Genomic DNA, 6,780 nt, shown 5'->3' with positions numbered 1-6,780 from the left:
GGTTTTTACTCCACCTACCGGTACCTGCCTTAATGAGAGTGCTCCTGCACCCCCACCCCCACCCCAATGATCTTTGTACTTAAGATCAGGGTTCTATTCAGTTTCCACCGCTGCTCAAAGCACACTGTTTCTGAATAGTTTGTCTTATATTTAGGTAATGTATTTAATGCCTAGGAGAAGAGGCCAAGGTTTAATCTCTCTAGATCACATCGTGCTTCGCATGATTTGCTAAGGGCATGGAATGGCGTGTCCTGCTTCAGCTGCTGCCAAAGTAGCATTTTTGTGAACTTGTTTTCTGCAGACCTGTAAGACATTTTTGTGTATGCTTCTTGGCCCATTTGACTCTTCAAAAGCCACATCCAAGGTGATGCCTACTGTGGAGGCTATCTCCACAGCGTGTCCTCAGCATTTCTTACTACCCCTGCTTAAGCTTTAACTGTTTATTTAGTAATTACTGTTTACATACCTTTCTTCCACTGTGAGCTTTTCTTTAAAATTTTTTAAGTTTATTTGAGAGAGAGTGAGATAGTGCTAGTGGGGGAGGGGGAGAAAGAGAGAACCTCAAGCAGGCTCTTAGCGCAGAGCCTAAGGCCGCCGGGCTTGAACTCATGAAACCGCAAGATCATGCCCTGAGCTGAAACCAAGAGTCTGACAGTTAACCCACTGAGCCACCCAGGTGCTCCCACTGTAAGCTTTTCAAAGTAAGTGATTAGTTTCAATAATTTCTGAATCCCCACAACTGACATGGTTCCTGACACATGTTAGGTGCTCACCAAACACACTCCAGTGTTCTCATCAGAAGGCTACCATTTTGCCTGGCCTCACCACCCACTGGAAATCCAGGACCCACTCTTTTTTTTTTTTTAATGCTTATTTATTTTTGAGAGAGAGACACACCATGAGCGGGGAAAGGGCAGAGAGAGAGGGAGACACAGAATCTGAAGCAGGCTCCCGGCTCTAAGCTGTCAGCACAGAGCCGAATGCAGGGCTCAACTCATGAGCCCTGAGTTCATGACCTGAGCCAATGTCAGACGCTTAACTGACTGAGCCACTCAGGCGCCCTAAGGACCTACTCTTTTAAGGGGAACCCTGACAATAAGTCTTAAGTGAGGCAAGTGTTGGGAGGTGTAGAGAGGATGGAGGCATACTTTTTTCTTGAGAAACAGTAGGACAGAGGAGGCTGGGTTCTAGGCCTTTAGACAAACTGAGAGGAGTAGGAGATAATGGGGCACAATCTAATCACAAAGACAGTTGTGGGGCACGGCCAGGGCTGCTGCATCAGGATGTGTGGAGTGTGTGTGTGTGTGAGAGAGACAGACAGACAGAGAGAGGGAGGGAGGGAGGGGAAGAAGGATGGAGATGAGGTCGAGGTGCCTGGAGTGGAATGCAGGTGTGTACAATGGCGGATGCCAGTGATGACTCTGCCGCAGATAGAGGTAGAGGGAGGGGATGTTACGTGAAGGGTGTGGTAGTCTAAATGAGCTGTGTCTCTGTAGGAAGTGGGAATGGAGAGTAGGGGAGAGCTGGTTGTCGTTTTGTTTACACCAATTTCCGTACTGTTCATCCCATATAAGGAAAGAACACCTGTGATCACAGGATCTGCATCTACAGTTAATAGATTAATAGAAGGAAATTGGCCAAGAGTCATCGGTATGTGTGATAAGTAAGAGGGCTTTGGTAAGCAGTCCCTGGATAGGGACATGGCAGGGAGCGTCGACTGAGAGGCAAGGGAGTCAAAGGGGGAAGCTGAATGTCTATAGTGTAAAAGGCTTTGCAGTTGGGAGAATGAGATCTTTGTGGCCATGAGGCTCGTGGCTGCCAAAAGGAGCCTACACAAGAGAGACTTGCTAGTTAAAAACCAGGTCCAAGTCAGAAAGGCTGGATTGCTGGCTGGCTGTACCCTTCAATATATTTTCTATTACAATAATTTTCAGTAGATTTCTTAAAATTTTTACTTGTTAAATATAAAATCTTGCAAAAATATTTAAAGGCTATAAAGAAAAAAAGCACCCACTATCTCATTATCCTAACAAAGCCATGTAAAATTTTTACACATTTCTTCTAGTCTGTCCACACACTGGTTGAAGTTAGAGTATATTCATAATTTTTATCTTTAAAAAACATTAAACATTATATCATGTATAGTTCACCTTTTGATATAGTCTTTGTTGTGATAATTTTTAATAGCCACATAATATTGAATGGATGTACCATCATTTAGCATACCTTTATGTTATGTTACTTGGTAACAATGAGTTTATTTTCTCCTCCTCCTTCTTCTTGATCGTCAACTGCTTTAAAGAGACAGAAAGTAGGAGCGCCTTGGTGGCTTAGTCAGTTAAGCGTTGGACTTCAGCTCAGGTCATGATCTCGCAGTTTGTGAGCTCAAGCCCTGTGTTGGGCTCTGGGCTGACAGCTCAGAGCCTGGAACCTGCTTCGGATTCTGTGTCTCCCTCTCTCTCTCTTCCCTGCTTGTACCATCTGTCTCTCTTTCAAAAATAAATAAAACATATAAAAAGAAAAAAAGAGGCAGAAAGTAGATTAGTGGTTGCCAGGAACTGAGAGAGAGGAATGGGGAGTAACTGCTGATGGATTTTTTTAAGGGTAATGAAAAGCTTTTAAAATTAGTGGTGTTGCTTGCACAACTCTGTGAATATACTCTAAAAAGACCCAATGAGTTTTATACTTCAAAAGGGTGAATTATGCTCTATAAAGCTGTTTTAAAAATGATGCTACAGTAGGGCACCTGGGGGGCTCAGTCGGTTGGGCATCCGACTTTGGCTCAGGTCATGATCTCGCTGTTCATGAGTTTGAGCCCCGCATTGGACTCTGCACTGACAGATCTGAGCCTGCTTGGGAGTCTCTCTTTCTGCCCCTCTCCTACTTGCTTGGATGTGCACTCACTCTCTCTCAGAATAAATAAATAAACTTAAAAAAAAAAAGATACTTACAATGAACATCTTCTTACATATAGTTTTACCTTCTTTTGGATTATTTACTCTAGTTCAGTTCTAAGAAATGTCATCATTGAGACAACGTGAAAGAAAGTTTGTTGCCTTGAATACATATGGCCAAACTTCTCTCCGAAGGTTTTACTTTTCCTTTTCTTCTTCACCAACTCAGTATCCTAAGCAAAATGTGAGTGCTAAGGATACAATCAGTCATTTCGTTTTCTACTTACCTCCCTTTGCAGACCATCTTGTGAGCAGTTGGATGGCCGCTCTAGGCTGGCCCACTGTGCCATTTGGAGAGACGATGTTGAAGAGAAGTGGGAGGTGAGGGGAGAAGGGAGAAGCAGAGATAACTGACAGACTTCCTGTGAAGGATAATGGATGTTCTATCCCCCACCGACTCGTGCTTCTCTGTGTCTCCATATACTTGTGGTTTGGTGTTTCTGAATCTGGAATCTGGGTCTGCTTTATTCTTGTAGCCAACATGTCTGGAGTGTGTTTTGTGTACTACTCACTATGCTAGATGCTTTACACAAATTAAGTACTTTAAAATATAATGTAATAGGTAGTTATAATTAGTATGTTCATTCTATAGGTGAGGAAACTTGAGGAAAATGTATAGCTAATCAAGGGCAGGGTCAGGATTTGAACCTGTAGTTCCAGTTCGGAAATCTGGCACTTAACCACTATGCCATCTGACTACAAACCCTCTTTTTTGGCTGCCTTCATAATGATACTTTAACAAAACACCTATGATGTTCTTTTTTTTACGTTTATCTGTTTTGAGAGAGAGAAAGAGAATGCAAGCAAGCAGGGGAGGGGCAGAGAGAGAAGGAAAGAGAGGGAGAGAGAGAGAGAATCCCAAGCAAGCTCCATGCTGACACGGAGCCTGACATGGGGCTCAATCCCATGAACTGTTGAGATCATGACATGAGCCAAAATCAAGAGTGGGACACTTAACTGACTGAGACACCAGGCGCCCTCACACCTATGACATTCCAATTACTCTGGGGTCTTCCATGGAGGAGTGGCTAGGTGCTATTTTCCTCACTGTTTGGCATCTTAAGAAAAGGCTGACCTGACAGCAAAGGCAGCAAAAGAGATTATGAGAAGATTAAATAAGGTTATCAACATACAAGGCAAGAATGGGAAATTAAGATTGCAGACTCTGTATCAGTATATGTTTATCTTTTATGAGCTAATTAAGACTGATTACGAAAGATAAAACTTTTACCTGAATAGCTCTAGAAGCTCAATGTGCAGATGACATTTTTTTAAAAGGGTGTAGGTGGGAATGTGTGTGTGTTTGTGTGTGTGTGTGTGTGTAAAACAATTTGGTCTGATCATTTGATCCTTAACAATCATATGGGTAAGTCTGATTATCATTTTCATGTTACAGAGGAGGAAGCCAGCTCAGAGAAAGTACATGATTTATTTAGTTAGAATCAAACTCAGAATCTTGAATTTCTAATTCACTTGAGAGTGTTTTCCTCTGTGTTAGCTGCCTTACCCACAGCTGTCTCAAATGTATAGGGAAGGTGGATAAATGATTTAATGTGAATTGTATTAGCATCATTGATATTTCTTGGATGGAAGTGCTTCCAATAAATAATAAATTCTCAAGTGTGTAAGGGTAAATACACATTATCACTCAGCAACTGGCTGTAATACCACCCAAAGCTCACTGGCAATGTGTTGAGTGAATATGAGGTTCAGGCTGTCTCTCTAGTTCAGATATAATACATTGTGTTTATAGAAGATGTCTGTCGATAGTGGCAAAAGCGTCACACATGAATATGTCCCTAAATAAAAGAAGACAAGAAGGTATTGTGGTTGCAGTTAAGCATGTGTTTTTGGAGATGGCCAGACCAGGCTTCAGATCTCATTTCTTCCAATTACTGTGTGACCTTCGATAAGCTGTTTAACCTTTCTTCATGCATAAAAGTAACTAGAGTTAAATATTAGTTAATTTTTTTCTTTTGAAATAAGATTTGTCTACAGTAAAATGCACAAATTTTTAGTGGGCCATTCCATAAATTTTGATAAAGACTTACACTTGTCTAACCTGAATTCCAATCAGGATACAAAACTTTACTATCATCCAGAAAGTTCCCTGCAAGCCCCCTCCCAGTCAACCCCATAGGCGGTCATTGAAAGGAGTTGTAAATATTCACACTCCTACTCACATTGCAGGGTTATCTGTTTGCCCACACCCTGATCGACAGGGAGTTATCAAACTTGGATTCAATAAATTTTTACTGTTCACTCCAAGACATATTCAGTAGACCTGACAGGAATATCACTTTCAAAGAGCTTACTGTCCCTAAGGGGAAAGGCGTGTACCTGATTAAGTACAGGACAGGATACAAAGAGACAAGGTACAAAGTGCTGCTGAGAGCAGAAACTTGGTGCTAACAAGGGTGGGGGTCAGGAATACATCATGGATATGAAGGGGGTTTGTTTACATTCCTTTTTCAAAAACGTTTATTATTTTGAGAGAGAGCATGTGTGTGTGTGTGTGCACGCGCGCACACACATACACTTGCAAGTGGGGGGGGGCAGAGAGAGAGAGAGAGAGAGAGAGAATCTCAAGGAGGACCCACACTATTGGAGCGGAGCCCAGCCCAACTCTGGGTTCAATCCCAAGAACTGTTGAGATCATGACCTGTGCCTAAATCAAAAGTCTGATGCTCAACCGCTGAGCCACCCAGGTGCCCTACACTCCTTTTATGTCCACCTCATCATTATGCAGGTAGTAGACAATAAACGCTTGTATCATTTGTTGGTAATTAGTGAATATTTACTTATTTAATGATTCATGATCTTTGGATCCCTTAATCCTCCCTCAATTGCCTCCCCCCTCTTTACCAGTCTTTTTTGGTCTGGCATTTAATTTATATATTTTAAAATATACTATTAAGAACAATATCGCATTTCAAAAACAGTCAATCCAGGGGCACCTGGGTGGCTTAGTCGGTTGAGCGTCCGACTTTCGCTTAGGTCATGATCTCACGGTTCGTGAGTTCAAGCCGCGCGTCGGGCTCTGTGCTGACTGCCAGCTCAGAGCCTGGAGCCTATTTCGGAGTCTGTCACTCCCTCTCTCTCTGACCCTCCCCTGCTCGCGCTGTCTCTCTCTCTCCTTGAAATAAAAATTAAAAAAAAAAAAAGTCAATCCAGTTAGAAAATGGGCAAAAGGCATGAACAGATATTTCACTGGAGGGGATGTACAGATGGCAAAGAAGCACACAAAAAGATGTTCATGAGCCCTTAGGGAAATGCAGATCAAAATTATGGTGAGATATCACTACACACCTATCAGAATGGCTAAAATAAAAAAATACTAACAACACCAAATGCTGGTGAGGATGCAGAGAAACCGGATCACTCATGTATTTCTGGTGGAAAGGTAAAATGGTATGGCCACTTAAGAAAAATATGCAGTTTCATATAAAACTAAACATGCACTTATTATTATGACCCATCAATTGTACTCCTGGGCATTTACCCCAGAAAAACGAAAATTTGTGTGCACACAAAAACCTGTACAAGAATATTCATAGCAGGTCTATTTGTAATAGGCCCAAACTGGAAACAATCCAAGTGTCATTCAACAGGTGAAACAAACTGGCACATCTATACCACGGACCACTACTCCGCAATAAAAAGAACACTGAGACACGCAACACCTTGCATGGATCTCAAGGGAACATGCTGAGTAAAAATAAGCCAATCTGATTCTATTTATATAGCACTCCTGAAGTGGCGAAACTATATGAACAGATTGGTCATTGGTGGGACATAGAGAAGTGGGGAGGGCAGGTGGCCGTAG

General features: G+C 42.1%; 1 protein-coding gene across 1 annotated transcript in view; it reads left to right on the top strand.

The window, feature by feature from the left end:
- Positions 1 to 6,780, top strand: part of LOC144242995 (olfactory receptor 6V1-like) — a 309,970-nt gene that overhangs the window by 179,608 nt on the left and 123,582 nt on the right. The gene's annotated exons all lie outside the window — the stretch shown is intronic.

This window comes from Crocuta crocuta, unplaced genomic scaffold, assembly GCF_008692635.1.
Source record: "Crocuta crocuta isolate KB4526 unplaced genomic scaffold, BGI_CrCroc_1.0 scaffold128, whole genome shotgun sequence".
Taxonomy (NCBI): Eukaryota; Metazoa; Chordata; class Mammalia; order Carnivora; family Hyaenidae; genus Crocuta; species Crocuta crocuta.
Note: the sequence above shows the minus strand (reverse complement) of the source record. Positions and strands in the feature narration are given on the sequence as shown.